The sequence below is a fragment of the Mauremys reevesii genome, linkage group 2 (assembly GCF_016161935.1).
Source record: "Mauremys reevesii isolate NIE-2019 linkage group 2, ASM1616193v1, whole genome shotgun sequence".
Classification (NCBI taxonomy): Eukaryota; Metazoa; Chordata; order Testudines; family Geoemydidae; genus Mauremys; species Mauremys reevesii.
In genome coordinates this window covers 14,339,851-14,359,919 of record NC_052624.1, presented here as the reverse complement: position 1 = coordinate 14,359,919, position 20,069 = coordinate 14,339,851, and the positions used below count along the sequence as shown (strand labels likewise).

General features: G+C 44.8%; 1 protein-coding gene and 1 long non-coding RNA gene across 4 annotated transcripts in view; one reads left to right on the top strand and one right to left on the bottom strand.

The window, feature by feature from the left end:
• The window catches only part of LOC120397007 (sodium channel protein type 5 subunit alpha-like), a 325,327-nt gene extending 308,198 nt beyond the window's left edge, over positions 1-17,129 (bottom strand). Inside the window, exon 1 of the mRNA XM_039522350.1 lies at positions 16,985-17,129. The gene's annotated coding sequence lies outside the window, so the exon portion shown is untranslated. The remainder of the gene's footprint in view (positions 1-16,984) is intronic.
• Positions 17,130-17,262: 133 nt separating this feature from the next.
• The window catches only part of LOC120396918, a 49,045-nt gene continuing 46,238 nt past the window's right edge, over positions 17,263-20,069 (top strand). For 2 of the 3 annotated variants that reach the window (XR_005593534.1, XR_005593533.1), the window contains exon 1: positions 18,021-18,074. This is a non-coding gene — a long non-coding RNA (uncharacterized LOC120396918). Of the gene's footprint in view, positions 17,357-18,020; positions 18,075-20,069 lie in introns of those variants that run through there. The other variant, XR_005593535.1, reaches the window with a different exon arrangement.

Genomic DNA, 20,069 nt, shown 5'->3' with positions numbered 1-20,069 from the left:
CTACAAACAGAGATGGGTCAAAACTGGAATCTTGAACCCACACCTCTTCGAGACATGAGGGTACAGTTCTGAACCCCAACGTCCATTCCTGCCCTTCATGGTTTTGGTTCCAGACCAGAGCCAAAACAGAAAGGAATTGTGATGCAATTGAGAGTTGAACCCAAGTTAGTGGCTATTTTGCAAGATCAGATCTCATGAGAGTTCATCCATTTTGTATTTATTTTAAATTGTTGTCACTATAAAGCTGATCTGAGAATTATGCAGCATTCTTTTTCTGAACAATCACTGGATCACCCTGCATCTTCTGATTCAAGAAACCACCATTCCCAGGCAGCACATCTCACAGGAAAGTATTTTTACAGGAATTTCACTGACATTGCACATTCTCATAAGTATTTAATGAACACTTGAACTTTTTCTGACTTTTAAGTGCCTAAAATTCTGTACAAAGCCAAAAACAACAGATCTCAGACCTTGCTATTAATGTGGCCATTTACTTTTGAGCTTTATAAAGCTCCAGAACATTAGTAACATCCCAGAAAGCACTGGTTCTGTTTTTCAACTGGACATGACAACTTAAAATCAATTAGACATTGATCTTGATTATATATTTTTTATTTTTAGCATGCTGTTTACTAACCACAGCAAAGAACACTGATCGATACAGCCAACTTGCTTTTTAGAAAAGTTATTGACTATATTATAGCACGTGTTATAATGCTTCGCTGTAGTAGAGAAAATTATGTAAGTAATGTCACTTATTGACATACGGTGTGGCATACGATGATGACAGGTGCAGTAGGAAACGCTAAGATCGATAGAAAGCACAACAAATCATGACATTGCTATAAAAAAGTCTGTCTTCATAATCAGTGACTTTCACATTTACCATTACAGAAGTGCACTGCAAAGAAATACTGCAGTGGGGAAAACGTAAAAGCATGAATATGAAATCCAGTCTAACTTACCCAGATGTTGCCATTTTAAAGGAAAACTTGAAGTACAATATGGAATACTATGGACCCAAAGCTGTGAGGTGATGAGGGCCCAATCCTGTTTTGTACTGAATGCTCCTGCAAGATGATAAGTGTTTTCAGCTTCCCTTGATTAAAACCTGTGGGAGTTGATGGTGCTAACTTCACAGGATCACTCAGGGTGAAATCCTGGCTCTATTGGAGTCAATGGTAAAACTCCCTTTGACTTCATGAGAGGCAGGATTTCCCACTCAGTACATTGCAGGATTGAATCCTGATTCTCTTCAACTCCAACTGAAGTGAATGGCAACTGAAAGCTCTCAGCTCTTCACAGGACTGCGTCTTAATTTGGAGTACTATAAAAACATCAAATGTATCCACTGACGTGCCATCAGTGTTCAGAGTACATTTTTCTTCCAATGCAAACACGGAATCATAGAATCATAGCTTGGTATCGTCCGCAAACTTTATAAGTGTACCCTCTATGCCATTATCTAAATCACTGATGAAGATATTAAACAGAACTGGACCCAGAACTGATTCCTGTGGGACTCCACTCGTTATGCCCTTCCAGCATGACTGTGAACCACTGATGATTACCCTCTGGGAACGATTTTCCAACCAGTTATGCACCCACCTTATAGTAGCTCCATCTAGGTTGTATTTCCCTAGTTTGTTTATGAGAAGGTAATGAGAGACAGTATCAAAAGCCTTACTAAAGTCATGATATACCACATCTACCACTTCCCCCCAGAAACAAGGCTTGTGACTGTCAAAAAAAAGCTATTAATTTGGTTTGACACAATTTGTTCATGCTGACTGTTACTTATCACCTTTTTATCTTCTAAGTGTCTGCAAACTGATTGCTTAATTATTTGCTCCATTATCTTTCCTGGTACTGAAGTTACACTAATTGGTCGGTAATTCCCCAAGTTGTCCTTATTTCCCTTTTAATAGATTGGCATTATATCTGCTATGTTCCAGTCCTCTGGAATCTCTCCTGTCTTCCATGACTTTTCAAAGATAATCGCTAATGGCTCAGATATCTCCTCAGTCAGTTCCTTGAGTATTCCAGGACAGGGGTTCTCAATCTTTTTCTTTCTGAGCCCCCCTCCTCCCCCAACATGCTATAAAAACTCCACAGCCTCCCTGTGCTACAATAACTGGTTTTCTGCATATAAAAGCCAGGGCCGGCGTTAGGTGTTAGCAAGCAGGGTAGTTGTCTGTGGCCTCATGCCACAGGGCCCCCCATGAGGCTACATTTCTCAGGCTTCGGCTTCAGTCCCGGGTGGCGGGGCTCAGGGCCTGTACTTCAACCCCATGCAGAAGGGCTTTGGCTTTCTGCCCTGGGCCTCGGCAAGTCTAATGCTGGCCCTGCTTGGTGGCCCCCCTGAAACCTGCTCATGGCCCCCCAGGGGGCCTCTGACCCCTGGCTGAGAACCACTGTTGTAGGATTTGTTTCATCAACATGTAACTAACTGTGTTAGAGCTTCAGCTGCTGTCAATAAGTGTAGTTCCACTGATGTCCATGTAGCTATGCTGAATTATAACATCTGAGGATCTGGGGCATTGCCATCAATGGGAGATAATGCCACTAGGGAACATCCTCCCCTTGTAGCTTACTTCATGGAGCCTAGTTACTAGCAACTATTCCCTGCTAACAGCCAGAAATACCTTTTATAGTTTTTCCCTTTGGTTCTCTGTTTCCAGTAGAGTGATATTTATTTGCCTCTCCTTAGAAATTAACAAAAGTGTTTCAGATAAAATAAGCAAACTCCTGAACCTTTTCCCAAAATTCAAACTAAGCTGGAACTAAACTTCTAAGATGCAAAGGTATTCTAGGAACATCCTTCTTTGTTGCTCTTTATCTAATTACATAGCCAGGTACACCCCAAAGCACTGAGTCTGATATGACTCACCCTGGTGTAACTCCACTCTATTTTAGGTGTTTTGTACTGCCACCTATTACCATAAACACTGACTTCAATTGAGTTATGCTGATTTACACAGGTGCAAGTGATATCAAAATCAGGCTCTTTGGATGCGATTCACGAGGGAGACTTAGGTGCTTTGCTACCTATGGGAATTCACAACCTTGAATTAGGCACCCAGGATTCCTATACAAAGTATGGGAAGAGTTAAGCGCCTGAGAATGGGAGTCACAAAAGCCAGCATTCAGAGCTATTAAAGCTTGCCAATAGTAAGTTCTAGGGAGAAGGGTAAAGCCAAGGGAACTTAGGCACTTAAGTCTGGAATGGAGGGAGGTGCTTTGCTCCTGGAGTTAGGTGCGTAAGCCAGGTTAGTGCTTTATTGCAAAAAAACTGAAGAGGAGAATCCCCTCTCATAATCTTTAGCCCAATGGTTAGAGCACTCACTCAGGCTGTGGGAGGCAGCCAGATCCCCTGCCTGATGTATAGCAAGGACTTGAGCCTCCCACCTCTAAGGTGAGGGTGGTAACCACTGGGCTATGGGATAGTGTCAATCTCTCCTGCTGAAGCTGCTCCACTGTATATAGATAATTAAATACTGGAGCAAGGGGACTGGAAGCTGGGTCACCCACTTCTCAGGTGAGTGCACTAGCCACTGGGCTATAGAGCCATTATCACTCTTTTTCTGGCCCAAGGAATATTTAAATATTTATATACAAAATTGCTTCAGCAGGGGTCACTGAAAAAAGCCTGCTCCAGAATACTCCATATCCCTGTGGTTAGGGTCCACTCCTGTGCGGTGGGGGATCTAAGGTCAAATCCCTATTCCCTATTAGGCAGAGGTGGGTACCACATCCTGGATAAAGGCTCTAATCACTGGGCTAGAAGGCCCCCCCAGCTGTGAATCAGGGACCTCTTGGAGCCAGCTGGCAGAGGGCATACAGGTTACAGGGATCCATGCATACTAGTTCACCAAAGAGCCTCATGTAAGATCCCTACAGTTACTTGGTGCTCATAATCACTGTGAAATGTATGTACTGATAATGTGTAAGGAATTATGTATATAGAGTGAAAATTATGTTCTTCAGGTCTGTGACTTGGGGCTGGTCACGTCAAAGTTGAGAAACAGGTTTCTTTCAGGCAAGAGCAGTTTATCTATCTGTCTGGCTACATGTAATGGAGTATTGTATACTTCACAATGAACGTCTATTTATAGTCTGAACAAAATGCTTATCAAGGGATTGCAAAGTCTCCAGGGGAGATTCTAGATAGCAAAACACAAGCAGCAGGGGTTGTCCTGTTTGCAAGTGAAGACAATGGATTTCTGGACTGTAGCTGTATGGACAAAGGCATGCTCTGCATCTTCCACTGTGAAGGCAAGACGGCAGTGTGATTTGTCTCGGGAACAGAAGATCACAGCAAGCTGGCTGTAGTCAGGGCCGGCTCCAGGGTTTTTGCCACCCCAAGTGGTGAAAAAAAAAATGCCGTGATCGTGATCAGCAGCAGCTCCACCGCGCCGCTTTCTTCTTCGGCGGCAATTCGGTGGCAGGTCCTTCCCTCCGAGAGGGACCGAGGGACCCGCCGCCGAATTGCCACCGAAGAGCCCGACATGCCACCCCTTCCCTTAGCCGCCCCAAGCACCTGCTTGCTAAGCTGGTGCCTGGAGCCAGCCCTGGCTGTAGTATGCCAGAAGGATTTGGGGTGAGCTTTTGCTCTAGTTATCTTTAGGCTCTAGAATGCATGGGATGGTTCTATTGTATACGTAACCCTTTGTTTCCAATATTTCTGCTTGCTGTTACTTGAATATCTGTTCTTTGTTACATAAACGTATACTTGCTTTCTCTATAAACAAATCTAAGTGCTGTGTGTTAAGCAGAGCTGTGTTCTGCAGTGGAACTGGCAAGCTGTGGGGTCCTGTTTCTTTGGGAGTAGAGGATCTGAGAATTCTGGGAGTGTCTGCTGGATCAAGAGCTGGATATTGCAGGCAGATGCGCAGAGGTTGGTGTATGCCTATCACTAGCCTGGAGAGGGACAGCAGAGCCTGTGTAGACTGAGAGAGCAGTGCTTGTGCTGCCTTTAGCTGGGAGAGTACAGACAAGGCTTTCTCATGCTAAGGGCCGGAGGTAGGAAGGTGCCTCACAATAAGGGGCCCCCCAGAAAATGTCACACCATCTTTTGTGCAAGTTAAGGCATGTTATGAGCATGTCTGCCAGATGACGCCCTGAAGACAAGATAATTGAGGGAAAGTCTGACTTGCTACTGGGGCTGAGGTGTGAGCTAGGTGGTGAGTGGTGTCAGGATTGAGGTGGCATTGTGCATGGCCAGATGCTGAAATGTAGGCATCTCGGTGGGTGTAACAGTGGAAACTTAGGTGCATTTGTGAATGCCAGTGTACCTAAATGTTGGATTTAGGTGCCTAAAGTGGGAGTTAATCCCACCCTGGTGTCTGGTAGGCAGGGGCGGCTCCAGGCCCCAGCACGCCAAGTGCGTACTTGGAGCGGCAAGCCGCGGGGGCTTGCCTTTGGCGGCTTGCCTGCAGAGGGTCCGCTGGTCCCGCGACTTCGGTGGACCTCCCGCAGGCATGCCTGTGGAGGGTCCGCCGGTCCCGCGGCTTCAGAGGACCTCCTGCAGGCATGCCTGCGGGAGGTCCGCCGAAGCCGCGGGACCGGCGGACCCTCCACAGGCAAACCGCCGAAGGCAGCCTGCCTGCTGTGCTTGGGGCGACAAAATGCCTACAGCCACCCCTGCTGGTAGGGTTTGATAACACTTCTGCCCTTTACTTTCTTATTTTTCCATTCTTCCTGGTTTTATTCAGGACCAGAAGTACCAAAATATACTGAGATGAGAAAAGCTGCCCTGGCTAGAATCAGGGAGTAATGCAACTCTTTTAAGAATACCTGAACTCATGCAATTTCTAGCATGATTTCTAGGCCAAAAAGGCAGCTAAACTTCAGATGCTTATTTGAATGGACCCACCAGATTTTCAGAGGTTCACTGATTACTACACTCCCTGCTGCAATCAACAGAGCTGCCTTGAAGCATCATTTGAGAAGGAAAACTTGCTGAGGCCCTGAAACTAAAGCCAGTGTCACTCCATGACTATCCCACAAGGGGTAACTTGTAAAAGTAGCACGATTGACCCCCATCCCCGACTTATAAAATGAACTGATCAGCCGTGTAGCTCACATGGCCGGTCTAAGGCCTATAATGCAAGTCCTGGTGCTCATGTAACAGAGTGATTCTGTTACCTACTTCACAGAACTGGTTTGGAACTGAACTGAAGATGAACAGCTCTCAAATTCAGCTCTGCATATCAAACAAGGACATGAGAGACAGTGCAGGGAGGGAGAAAAAATATTTCAAAAGTCAACAAATGAAGAGGTGTATTGATGCCACCATTTAACATTGAACTACGTGGGAACAAAGGACTTAATGAATCTAAATGATAGAGGTAATGCTCCCCCCATGCCACTGTGGCTACTACAGAAGAAGGAACATGTGGTGAGACTGCTGTGGAGAGGCCAGGCAGGGGTACTGGACTATATGTACCATGGAGCCATTCCCTATGATTGCATAAGAAGCGAGTACATGGTGGATTTGCAATCTGTGCAGATACACGTAGTGAGGGAACAGCAGCCCCCGGCCCACAGTAGCAGCTGCAGAGTTTGGCATTGGCTGGGGCAAAGGGGGTCTCTGTCTACATACATGTGGCTGAGAGCAGAGTCTGCTTCCTTGGGCTGTGCACTCAGTTCTAGAAGTTCACACCCCATGTGATGACTAATTTAAAAAGTCATTATCAGACACGGTAAAGGAGGGGGTGAGGGGATGAAATGAAGCTTTACAATAGGAATGCAGCTAAAGGGATACAGTATATCATCATCTCACTAAAGGGGGACTCGCCCATTGAAATGGAAATGTCCTCCAAAAATGTTCCTGGGGGAACTGTCAGAGTCAATAGGCCTAACACTGAACCAAGCCTAAAGATAACAACATTTTAAAATATTTCTTCCTGATCCTGATAAACAATCAGCCCTTCAGAATCACAGCTGCAACAGAGATAAAGCTTCTTAGCTCAGCAACTCACAATAAACAAAGGGCATTGGGCTGCTTTTTTTAAATATTATCAGCACATGTGCACACCACTCCATTCCTCTGCCCTGGCCAGCCGTTGTTACATATCCTCTCTCTTGTGCCTGGTTCACAGAGACTGTGTCTTGTACACCCCCCACCCCCACAGCTACAGAGCCTTGGTTGTTTAGCTCAAGCTTTCAGCTCTGAAGGCGCCCAGTTCAGTCTGGTTGTCAATCAAGATGATGGCCATCACACATAGATACTCCTCCCCCCTGCTGATAGGATGCTCTTAACTTTAAAAGTTCATTGCATCCATTTCATGCAGCCTGGCAGCCTGAAAGTTCACAAGGTCAGAATTGCTTCTCACCAGGAATAAACTGTGAAATGTGTATGAAAATAAGGTTTTAAATTACAAGCGAGATTTCTGATCTGACTACTGCAAGGGATAGACTAGATTTATATAGTGACAGAAAATAAGGACCAGACTCACAGCTGAGGAGGAGGGGCCCAAAGCCACCTAGCTGCTCACTCAATGATGAGGCTGCCCTGGCACCAGGCCAGTCTGCAGAACAGGCTGTGCTAATCTATGCCAGGTGCTAACAGCTCCCAGAAATCTTTCTGGCAGCTGCAAAATACCAGGGTCCAGGGATCCCCCAAACACACTCCATTTTTCCTTGTCTATTCCACTTGCACTGGTGGGCAGGAGAAGGGGTGGTGCAGAAGCAGCTGTGTGGATCTATCTTCCCCCGCCCCCAATAACCTCTTACACATGGGCAATCTTCAGAGAGTTGGATTCTCCAGGTTTAAGGCAACTTTGTGCCAGGGGGACAACCCACAGTAGGGCCTGTCTACTGGAATTCCAAACTACAGATGTCAATTTCCAGCAACATAGGGGATGTGCAGCTGTGTCAGTCATAACTAAACTCTGTATTGTCAGATCCATTACCCAGTTCATTTCTACCTGTTTTCTTATATTATTAATATTTGAAGCACACAATTTTAAACACACAATACGTAAATACAGTCACTTCGTAACAAGCCATATATCCAAACACAGACAGTTTCTGATGCATTCAATGCAGGATCGAAGTAGGGAATGGCAAACGGTGTTTTAAACCATATTTGTAGCCCCCAAATTCTGGGACTGGTGATCAGCTGGGGATAGGTATGGGGGGAAGAACTGTGTAAGCCAGGGACATGCAGCAGGTGGGACATATTGGGCGATGACCAACTATTGGCAGGGTTGAGAGAGAGAACACACATTGCCCCCCACCCACCACCACCACCACTACTACCACCACCAGCCACACACAGAGTCCCCAGAGAAAGTTCCAGGCTATCCTGGGCCTCTTTTGCTTTTCCCATACCTCTCAACTTTGCATTAGGGTTCCTTCAGGAAGGGAATCTATGGTGCAGCAGCTCCCAGAGCCGTCCAAACATTTGGCTCCAAGAGAAATGAGGGAGAGCCACATAAAGCCCACAGCTGCCCTCTGCTCCCCATGGACACTCCAAGATTCGTGTGTGGGTCTGGTGGGTGAAGATATTTGCTTTGTTCTTCAAGAGGCCAATCCCCACCTCAAGCCAGAGTACAAAGCGGGTACCTCATGGAGTTTTCTGTCCCTAGGTAGATGTTACTGGACAAGCACCTTCCAAAACTGCTTTTATTCAGTCCTTACACAGGCAAACACAACCTGAAGTCAACAGTTTTGTTTGAATAAAAACTCAGAATTTGGCCCACTACTATCGGACTATCAGACTATAAACTCTTTGGGGCAGGGCCTGTCTTTTTGTCTGTGTTTGTACAACGCCTAGCCCTGAGGAGTCCTGGTTCATGTCTGGGGCTCCTAGGCACTGATGCAATGCAAATATTCATAAACTACTGTACTACTACTAATAAATTAACAAAGTAAAGCTCTGATCCAAAGCCCAGTGAAGTTAACGGGAGTATTTTCATTGACTAAAAAGGGCTTTGGATCAGGCCCGAGTCCTTATGATTTAACTTTTTAAAAGTGTTTTAAAATGCAGTTAACCTTTGAAAGCAGCACGCTTAACACCTAGGATTTTATCTCCGTCCGCTTTAAACAATGTGATTAGCTCTATCTGGTCTATATGTGCCGTTACCTGCTGGTATTATTACAGTATGCTGGTTAAGCATTCATTGGCTAGGCATCAGGGCTATAAAAAAATGACATTGCAGTGTTTGACTGATGAGTGATTAAGTACATAGCAAAGTACAACTACCATGTTTCAATATTACCAGTTTATTTCCTTCTTTAACTAAAGTAAATGACCCAATAAACAACAACACTTGACATAATTTATCTAAAAATACCCAAACAAAAACTTCTGAAAATCTCAGGAGGGGGAATGAGGTTTCAGAAATGGAGAGCCTGATCCACTGAAGTCAATAAGAATCTTTCTATTGACTCCACTGGGCTTTGGGTCAAGCACTTACAATAGTTTTGGAACCCTTTATTATGAAGCTACTGGATGTGTTTTAAGTGCCGTGACTTGCTGGTGTTAACTTTTCATGGTGATTTTAGTTTATACATACAGCCTCACTCAGGGGCTGAGTCTGATCTCACTTACTCCACCCTTACACCACCAGGTTTTTACAGTCAGCTCCACTGACTGCAGGAAAAGTGCTCCAGATTTGCCATGGTGTGAGGCACCAGAGACACACCTAAAAGCCTTGGTTTCACTTTTTGAAGGTCACTTTAGCTCACTAATAAAATAAAACCACAACTGATTTCTTCAACAAGATCTTTCAAACTTTTCAGACAAAATCTCACATTCAGCCGCTCATGCTATCTGCAGCAGGACCACAGAATTACTTCTTTGCCACTCCCCAGGTCACTTCAAAGGAGGCAGCATAGTAAATCACAGTGCTTTGGGGCATGTTTCTGGAATCTGAGGAGAAATCGTTGGAAGTAATCCAGTAAATCAGAGCATTGCAGGAAGATTATGGCTCTGTTTAGGTCACAGCAAATGGGTCGAGAGCTATTAACTTAGCATCCTTTGGGACAACAAAGAGATATGAAATGTATTGTGAAACGTAAATGCTTCTTTCAGTAAACAGAACAATACTTGTGTACTGATTAGGGTATTTAATAGTGCACCAAATGAACAGTGGAAGGGAAATAAACATTGCATTTATCAGTTCCACTTATGGTTACATTTTCATAACCATGTTTTACAATCCACCAAAAGAGTCAGAGAGATCTTTGGTACTCCAGTATGTAACAATATTTAGCAGTATTCATTCCCAATAACTTGTTTGGATGCCATTTGGTTGTTTAAAAGGTCTCTTTGTGCTTTAAAGCTTATATGTACTGCATATAAAATTAAATTATATACCCCAAGCATAGCTTCTTCTAACTATGGGAAGGAAAAACACAAAACTCCAGAGACTCCACCATAAATCTCTCTATACACCTCTAATTTTCCTATGCAGCACTTAGGTTCTGACCCAAAGCCCACTGACATAAATAGGCGTCTTTCCACTTTCTACAACGTGCTTTGGGTCAGGCTCTCGTATTGTAGAGTTGTTGGCTCTACAGAAAAACCTAAAATATTTATTTGTATTATAGTAGTGCCTAAAGAAGGGGTATGAAAAAGAGAGAGAGAGATTTTTTTAGTTCTCTCTTCCTTTCTCTCAGTTTGCTGTGGTGATTTCTTTTTTAAATTAAGATGAGCGGTTTCATAACATTATTTACTCTTCTCTCTTTAACAGGCTGTCTGTTGAGAAAGTTTGAAAAAAATCTAAACCCACAAAAAATCAGGAAAGCTCTTCATGTGCAATATATAATTACATGCTATATTTTAATCTCAGTACATTATCTTTCAAATTATATCTAGTTTCAGCAGAAGGGATAACATTATTTTCTAAAATTAACCTCTAAAGATTCTTGTAGATAATTTTTCTGGAAGTGTTTTAAATACACAGCTTTCTTGGAAACTTTTACAGAATAATGAATTATTTGAGACAGGGAATATAACTGGACATATGTTGACACTACTACACAAACTGTCACCTAGAGCCAAAACTGGAGGCCTTTAGGGTAAATTCTGTTTTCAGTTACACTAATGTAAATCCAGTTTAGTTTCACTGAAGTCAAAGGAGTTAGTCTGTATTTACACCAGTGGAACAAGGAGCAAAATTTGACCATCAGTTTTGAGAATTTGCCCATCGGTTTTGGGAACAAAAACTGCATAAGAATTTAAAGCTTTGGCTTGTGAAGAACAGCCTTCATCACTGGTAACTGTATGGTATATTACAACATTTAAGGGGTTATTTTCCCATCAGTACACATGCATACAGTAACTCCCATATTCATATGAATAAGAATTACATATATGCATTAATTGGAGATTAGACCTTTCAAAGTGAAATACTGTTGAAGGGAAAGAAAAATCCTTAAGATACTTGTAGTCCTTTCCATATCCTTGTATTAGCAAAATATTACATGCACCAATTCTAGCAGATCTTACCGTCAACCCTACAAGCCAATCCAGCAGCATCAGAGTAGTGCATTGCTCTACCATGTTTGAAACTCAAAATCAGCTCTTCACTCTGGGGCTGAGAATGTAGCAGAAGCTGTATGCTTAGCCACTAGGAGGCAGAGAGAGCCTCTGCATCATTCTGTAGCAATCTCTATACTAATATGGGGAGTACTTGCATCCAGCTATCCTCTGCCAGAAGGGCAAGACAATCTCTGTAACATGAGAACCATAGCAGGGATGGGAATTGGGGTGAAGACACAAACGTGGCGAGCTTTGGGACTATAACAGGGACCAGGAGAACTCCCTATTTGGTGAGGGGGAGGACACTGTTATTTGAAACGTACAAAGTATTTTAAAACTTATACACACTACACTACATCTTTTATGAAGTCCTCATAAACACTCTCGCTGCCAATATCAGTGAAAGTAATGTACTTTTGGTACATAAAGTTGCCTTACCCTAAGCACCCAGCGCCATTAAAACCAGCATAATTATCCTGTTATAATAAGGCAGGTATTTTAAAGAGGCTGTAGTGTGATTTTTTAATTGTACATTATGTAACCACCTCTAAAATATCAGACCTTCGAGTACTCTAAACGGCCGAATCCTCACCACATTATGATACTTAAATGATGCGTTCTAAAGCTGATTTCTAGTAAAACTGGAATAAATTATTTTTCCTTAATAACTGTTACCACAACTCCACCAAGTGAACAAGATTTGCAAGGCTTGATTTCAACATGGGAAGTATTAATCTAACATTTCTAATCCTACCACTTTTTCAACTAATAATCTTAAATCTTTCCCATATATTTCCATATATAAACTTTAAACTTGTTTACATGCTAGTAACTCACAAAGATTGTTTTAAACAGGTTGATATTTTATAGGAATTTATTACTCATTGTGAGGGAAATTACAGCACAGGACCTATTCTGAGGATTTAAGTGGTGCAAAGGACTTGTGCTGACCCTCTGGGAAAAGGTGAATTTCATCCAGTGAAAGTTGCAGAAATGGTCTTTTTCTAATGTATGTTATTATGCTGGTTACATAGAACCAATTCAGGATCTGATCCTACAATCCCTGAGTCAACAAATGGAATGCTTGTAGGACTAGACTCCAAGACTGTGTGTTATAAACAAAAGTTAAGAAATTTTGCATATTTAGGCACCAGGACTCAAAAAAATGGACCTTTAGCTTGATAACAAGAATATTCAGTTAAAATATTAGGAATAAAAAAAACCCAAGATTTTTGAAGGGTCATTATAAACACTCTCTCACTCTCTCTCTCTAACAAATGGGTTTAGAAAGAAACTTCCTCCAGGGGTAAGTTATTTTGTAACTGCCTACTGCAGGGGCATTTTAAACCTTCCTCTGAAATATCTGAAAGTAGAAGGGACAGCATGCTGAACTAGATGGACCATTGGTCCCATCCAGTCTGGTAATTCCAAGAATCTTTTGAAGTGCTAAGCACTTCTGAACATCAGACACTCCACAGGTACCTAAATTAGATTAGGTGTCTAACTTTAAGCACCCAAGTTTGAACATTTATTACTATTTTTAAAATGTTCCATATTAATGTGGCATCAAATTACAAAGTTAGTTAAAGCACATTCTGTAGATAATTTTCAAATGATAACCTGGATTTAGAGTATTATTAGAACTATATGTTTCTGGAAATTTTGGGGAGACTTATGTAACATGATGGGAGCATTGTGTACCACTGCTGTAGTTAAGGGACTGTTAGTATTAACAATGTAAACTCCTTTGGAGAAGCTTATGAGTGAACTGGAAAAGTTCAGTTTGATCTGAAAGTTTATATAAATATTTCAGCAGAGGAAATGTTTTCTTATTACTGTTACTTTTAATAATTATAATATTTTTTAAAAGTCTGGCCAGTTTTAGATTGGGAGGAGAATAGGCAAGAAGGGGCAGTTTAAGGGTGTAATTTCAATGTGACTACAGAATTTCTAAATGTGTCAATGTAAAGAAGAATCTTGGTGCTATTTTATTACTTCCTGCATGTTACTTCTACATTTAAAAAGCTTGTGCAATATATGAATTATCAGGTTTACAGTCCCACCATTACTCCTCTCCCCCTAAACCCAAGATAAGATGTGAGGAAGCAGCACACAGTAGATCTTAATCCCTTGCATGGCTGCATATGATTAGGCATGATCTGGCCCTAAATAATTTCACCCCCGTATCTGCAGTATTCTACTTGTTCCCTGCAGTAAGTAGAGGAAAATACCAAGGCAAGACTATTTATCAAAGGAAAAATAGGCATATTTGTAACGGTGACCACAGTAGCTATGCTGAACCCTAAAGGTAACCAGTTCCTACACATTGGTACTAATAGACCTCACATGACAACCTAATACATCACCTGGGTTGATTCTGTGACACAAATACTAGAAGAAAGCAAGAAAGGTTAGGGACATTCCAGTCCTGAAAGAGTTTTCTTCTGCTCATTACTAGCGACTCTAATTACTTAGAAAAAAGAGAAATGAGATAAATCCTGTAGAGCCAGAAATGTGACCTGATTTCCATCCTCATTTAGAAACTTTGCAAGATAAGCCTAAAGAGACACTGTCAGGTCAAAGTGCACTCACAGTTTCAGTTTTGGATGGAAAAAAAAACAAGCCAAGATTACAGGGGGCAGTTTGTGCTATAATTCAGGTATACAATGTTTTCATCACTTAAAACAGATATTTACTCCCAACTAAAGAGCCAGAATTTGGAACTAGGAAGCCTTCTGGCCAAAGCCCAGGAATTGAAGTGTGCTTTAATTCCTGGTGATGCCACAGACTTCCTTTGTGACATCTGGCAAGTTACTTAAACTCAGTTTTCCCTTCTGTAAAATGAGGATGATAATACTTCCCTGTCTTATAGGGTTGTTGCATGCCTGAAACCGTGGGGCTACTTGTGGAGAAAAATATTCCTCCATGTGAAAAAGGGAGACAGAATCTGAACTGTATGTTTGTAAAGTGCTTTGAGATCCTCAGATTTAAGATGCTATAGAAATGCAAAGTTGTATTATTGATTGCCAAAGAGCAATGGCTCTCAACCTTTCCAGACTACTGTACCCCTTTCAGGCATCAGATTTGTCTTGTGTACCCCCAAGTTTCAAAATCAGACATAAAAATACAAAATTGTCACAGCACACTATTAATGAAAAATTGTTTACTTTCTCATTTTACCATATAATTATAAAATAAATAATTTAGAATATAAATATTACATTTACATTTCAATGTATAGTATATAGAGCAGTATAAACAAGCCATTGGCTGTATCAAATTTTAGTTTGTACTGACTTCGCTAGTGCTTTCTATGTAGCCTGTTGTAAAACTAGGCAAATATCTAAATGAGTTAATGTATCCCCCGGAAAACTTCTGTGTACCCCCTGAGGTACACATACCCCTGGTTGAGAACCACTGCCTAAGAGTAAACATTAAGAACCAGAGAAAAACACACATCACAGACTGTATGATGAATTGTGTCATATTTGTATAAGAACATTCTTAGCATCATCACGTACAGAGAATTACGTAAACTCAACTTCTTGAGGCTGAAACCTTTTGACATATAAACCTAAAAATATCACAATGTATACCACAGGCCAACATTAAAATTATTTCATCACTGAGCTGCTTTCCCCATAGAAATTGGGTATTTTTTCTAACCAGTGTATATTTCTGAGGGTCTCTTTCTCCTGCACTTGCCATCTGATGAGGCTATGCAGACAGAGACTATTCCCAAACCAGCAGATCTCTCTTCCATCTCATCCCAATACTGGTACTCCCCAACTTTCCGGGAAGCAGCTAGTTTAGTATTTCTTGGCAATAATGTGTCTCCCAAAACAGCACCATCATCTTCAGCTACACTGTCCTCTCAGGCCATTAAAATAAGTGGACTGCACATCCCCACTCCGTAGCAGCTCTGACCTTTTACAGTCTCTGCCACCAAAAGCTTATAGGATTCTGCCACTTCCATCTGCATCTCCACCTGCCTTGTTTTCCCAGGCCAAAAGCAAGGATCAAATAGATGTGTTTCAAAACACATCCCAATTTCCTCTCCTTGCCACCGTTCACTTCAAACCACAAAGAAAGAATCCAGAATTCACTCCTCCAAAACATTTAAATCCAGGAAAATGTCAGGAAAAACCAACTTCAGCACCTTGGACAGGACATTTAACCCAACAATAAATAAATAAATAACAATTAAAAATCTGCAAATCGGCCCTGAAAAGGTTGAAACGGGACACGAGCCTATTGGACACATCCGTGGACTTGTTTATTTTTAGTACTGATAAATCCTCTTTGGATCGCACCCAGTGTTTAGTCCACTAGGTGCCCTGTCTTTCGGGAGAGTTACTCATTGCCAAAGTGGTGAGAGGAATTGCATTCCCTAGTTCTTAACACACCTCTCCTCTCTTGGCTAACACCCCCACCCCACCCCCAACACCACCAAACTCAAAAGGAAAGGTTAAGGTCAAGCACCACAAATCACCTTTAGTCGATCTTTCGAAGCAAAACCAGACCTGTTGCTCTGTGCGTGTTTATGTGTTTTTAAAAGCTCAAATCCACCGCCCCCCACCCAAATCTCCAAGAAAAATCCGATTTATTCCCATTGCAGCCACATTTCGGTTGCACAAATTTTGCTTTACTTCTCCTTTCCTTCTCTCAAACGGTGCCCCCCCAACCCCGTATATCACTGCCACCCTCACAGATGTCCTGATAAAACCATGATCACCACGGGCAGGAGTCCTCCAGATCGCCCCATGCTTTCATTTTAATATTATCATTAGTCAAGTGGAGATCTCAATTCGGACCGGTATCTTCCAAACCTTTTTAAATATGAGTGTTTTGCAAACTGCTTTGGGGTGAAGGCTGCTACCACAATACACGTGATATCCTAGGTTATGTTTTGACAAATAAGATAAACACTATGTTTATTCTTATAACGAATACGAGCTATACACACACACACCGGCCCCTTAAATCTATACTTTTAAATCTAAATCACTGTGGGCTTTCCCCCCCTTCAAATTTGCTATTTAATTTCTGACCAGCTGGGTCCGACATCACATTATCTAAACATTGTTCTGATTTTCTTTATCGGGATGGTGCTTTTCGATCTGGAAGTAAATCCGACGATGACTGAATAAAAAAGTCACCCGTCGGCGGCAAAGCGGCGGCTCTCACACCCCAGCACCAGCTCTGCTGATCCAACTTATCTTTCTTCCCCGTCACACGCTAGTCTGCACCCTAACCCTACAGCCCAGCCCTGAGCGGGCGAAGGGCAGAGGAGAGGGGTGGGCAGCAGGGGGTTCACGGGGTCTCCTAACTCTGGTGTCGGAACCATTCACCACAAGGGAAGCGGGGCCCCAGAGCAGGGAAGGATCAGCCCCCCCCTCCCCCCCACCCAGCTTTCTCCTCCTCGGCCCCATCCAGAACAGGACTTTTTCTCCCCTAACAACGAACAAACCAAAGAGAGACACTTACTGGCTTTATTTACTATTTCCTGCTAACCCAGCGTCACCGCATTGTATCCACAGAGCGGGACTCCCGGTTCAGGAACTCCCCAGGGGTGGAAACTCCAGCTCATTGCGGCGGCTCTTTCCCCCTGGAGCGATTCCTCCCCATCCCGGACGGCGCCCACTCCCGAGGCTGCATGATTTATCCGCGCCCTGCCAGCCTGTGTGGGGACGCGCAGCTCCCAGCCCGTCCAGCCCAGGGGAGGCGTTAGCAGGCGCCGCCCCGCCCGCCCCGCGCTCTCTGCCCGCTACCTGCTAGCGCCGGACTCCGGGAGCGCGTCCCCCAGCGCCAGCGCTACCGGGCAGCGCCCCCTGCTGGCCACCGGCCGCTTCTCAGTGGGTAAATCAGCTCAGGGCAGCCGTGCGGGATGGTGGAGCGAGTATTAGGAGAAGCGGGATAGAGGGGGAAGCCGTGACGGGTGGGGGAGCTGTGAGAGGGACAGTGGGACTGGGGGGAGGGAATGGAGGGGGAGCTGTGAGGGGGAAGATGGGAATGGTGGGGAATGGAGGGGAAGATGGGACGGGGAGGAGGGAATGGTGGGGAGCTGTGAGGGGAAGATGGAACGGGGAGGAGGGAATGGTGGGGAGATGTGAGGGGAAGATGGGACAGGGAGGAAGGAATGGAGGGGAGATGTGAGGGGGAGGATGGAACAGGGGAGGAGGGAATGGAGGGGAGATGGGAGGGGAGGAGGAATGGAGGGGAAGATGGGACGGGGAGGAGGGAATGGTGGGGGAGCTGTGAGGGGGAGGAGGGAATGGTGGGGGAGCTGTGAGGGGGAAGATGGGATGGGGAGGAGGGAATGGTGGGGGAGCTGTGAGGGGGAAGATGGGATGGGGAGGGGGGAATGGTGGGGGAGCTGTGAGAGGGAAGGTGGGACGGGGGAGGAGGGAATAGTGGGGGGGAGCTGTGCGGTGGAAGAGGGAATTGGGGGAGGCATGAATGGTGTGTAGCCAGTGCAATGGGGAAGGTGGGATGGGGGAGAGGAGTGAATGGTGGGGGACCTGTGAGAGGGAAGGTGGGACGTGGACAGTAGAGAATGGTGGAGGAGCTATGAGGGGTAAGATGGGATGGGCGAGTGGAGGTATTGGTGACGTAGATGTGAGGGAGAAGCTGGGATGTGAGGGAGAGGAGTGAATGATGGAGAAGCTTTGAGCGGGAAGGTATGAATGGTGGAGCAACTGAAGGGTGAGGATGGGAGGGGGAGGGAATCAATGCTGGAGCCGTTGTGAGCGGGATGATGGGAGGACGAGAAAAGTGAATGGTGAAGCAGTTGTGAGGGGGAAGATGGGACCGAGGAGAGGAGAGTATTGTGAAGCAGTTGTGAGGGGGAAGATGGGACGGAGGAGAGGAGAGTATTGTGAAGCAGTTGTGAGGGGGAAGATGGGACGGAGGAGAGGAGGGAATTGTGAAGCAGTTGTGAGGGGGAAGATGGGACATGAGGGAGAGGACTGAATGGTGGAACTGTTGTGAGGGGGAAGATGGGACGGGTGAGAGGAGGGAATGGTGGTGGAGCTGTGAGATGAAGATGTGATGCGGGGAAGAGTGAATGGTGGAGCCAGTGTGATGGGGATGATGGGATGGGGGAGTGAGAGAATGGTGGAGCAGCTACGAGGGGGAAGATGGAAGGGAGGGAGGGAGAGAAGTGAATGGTGGAGCAGTTGTTAGGTGGGAAATGGGGATGGGGGGAGGAATGAATGGTGGAGCTGCTGTAAGGTGGAAGGGGGACACAGAAAGAAGTTAATGATGGATCTGCTCTGAGGGGAAAGATGGGATGGGGGAGAGGAGGGAATGGTGGAGCAGATATAATAGGGAATGTGGAATGGAATAAAGGAGTGAATGGTGGAGCAGATGTGATGGAGAATATGAGAGGGGGAGAAGAATGAGGGGTACAGGACCTGTGATGGGGAAGATGGGATGGAGAAGAGGAGTGAATGACGGAGTAGCTGTGAGGGGGAAGATGGGAGGTGGAGACGAATGTGGGGTGGAGCAGCTGTGATAGGGAAGGTGGGATGGAGAAGAGGAAGGAATAATTGTTCAGGTGTGAGAGAGAAGATGAGACAGAGGAGAGGAGTGAACGGTGGAGCAGCTGTGAGGGGGAAGATGTGACGAGGCAGAGGAGTGAATGATGGAATAGATGTGAGGGGGAAGATGGGGTGTTGGAGAGGAGGGAATGGTGGAGGGGCTGTGAGGGGGAAGGAGGATAGGAGAAGAAGAAATGGTGGATCAGCTGTGAGGAGGATGGTGGGATGGAGGAGAGGAGTGAATGCTGGGGCCGTTGTGAGGAGGGATGATGGGAGGGGGAGAGAAGTGAATGGTGGAGCAGCTGTGAGGGGGAAGATGGAATGGAGGAAAGGAGTGAATTGTGGAGCAGCTGTGAGGGGAAAATGGGATTGGAAGAGGAATGAATGGTGGAGCAGCTGTGACTGTAGGTGGGATGAAGGAGAGGAGGGAATGGTGGAGGTGCTGTGAGGAGGAAGATGGGATGGGGGAGAGGACAGAGTGGTGGAGCAACTGAGAGCAAAGGTGGGATTGAGGAGAGGAGTGAATTGTGAAGCAGCAGTGAGAAGGAAGGTAGGACATGAAAGAGAGAAATGAGTGGTGGAGCAATTTTGATCGGGAATATGGAACTGTGAGTGGAGTGAAATGTGTAGCTGCTGTGAGCGGGAAGATGGGATGGGAGAGAGGAGTGAATGGTGGAGCAACTGTGAGGAGGAAGGTGGGACAGAGGAGAGGGGTGAATTGTGGAGCAGCTGTGAGGGGGGAAGATGGGATGGAGGAGAAGATTTAATGGTGAAGCATCTGTGAGGGGGAAAATGGGAAAGTGAGTGGAGTGAAATTTGCAGCACCTGTGAGGGGGGAGATGGGACCAGAGAGAGGAGAGAATTGTGTAGCAGCTGAGAGGGGTAAGGTAGTATGAAGGATAGGAGGTAATGTTGGAGCAACTGTGCGGGAAGAGGTAGGAAGTGAGGGAGAGGAGTGAATGGTGGAGCAGCTCTGAATGGGAAGATGGGAGGGGAAGAGGAGTGAGCTGTTGAGCAGCTGCGCGGGGGGA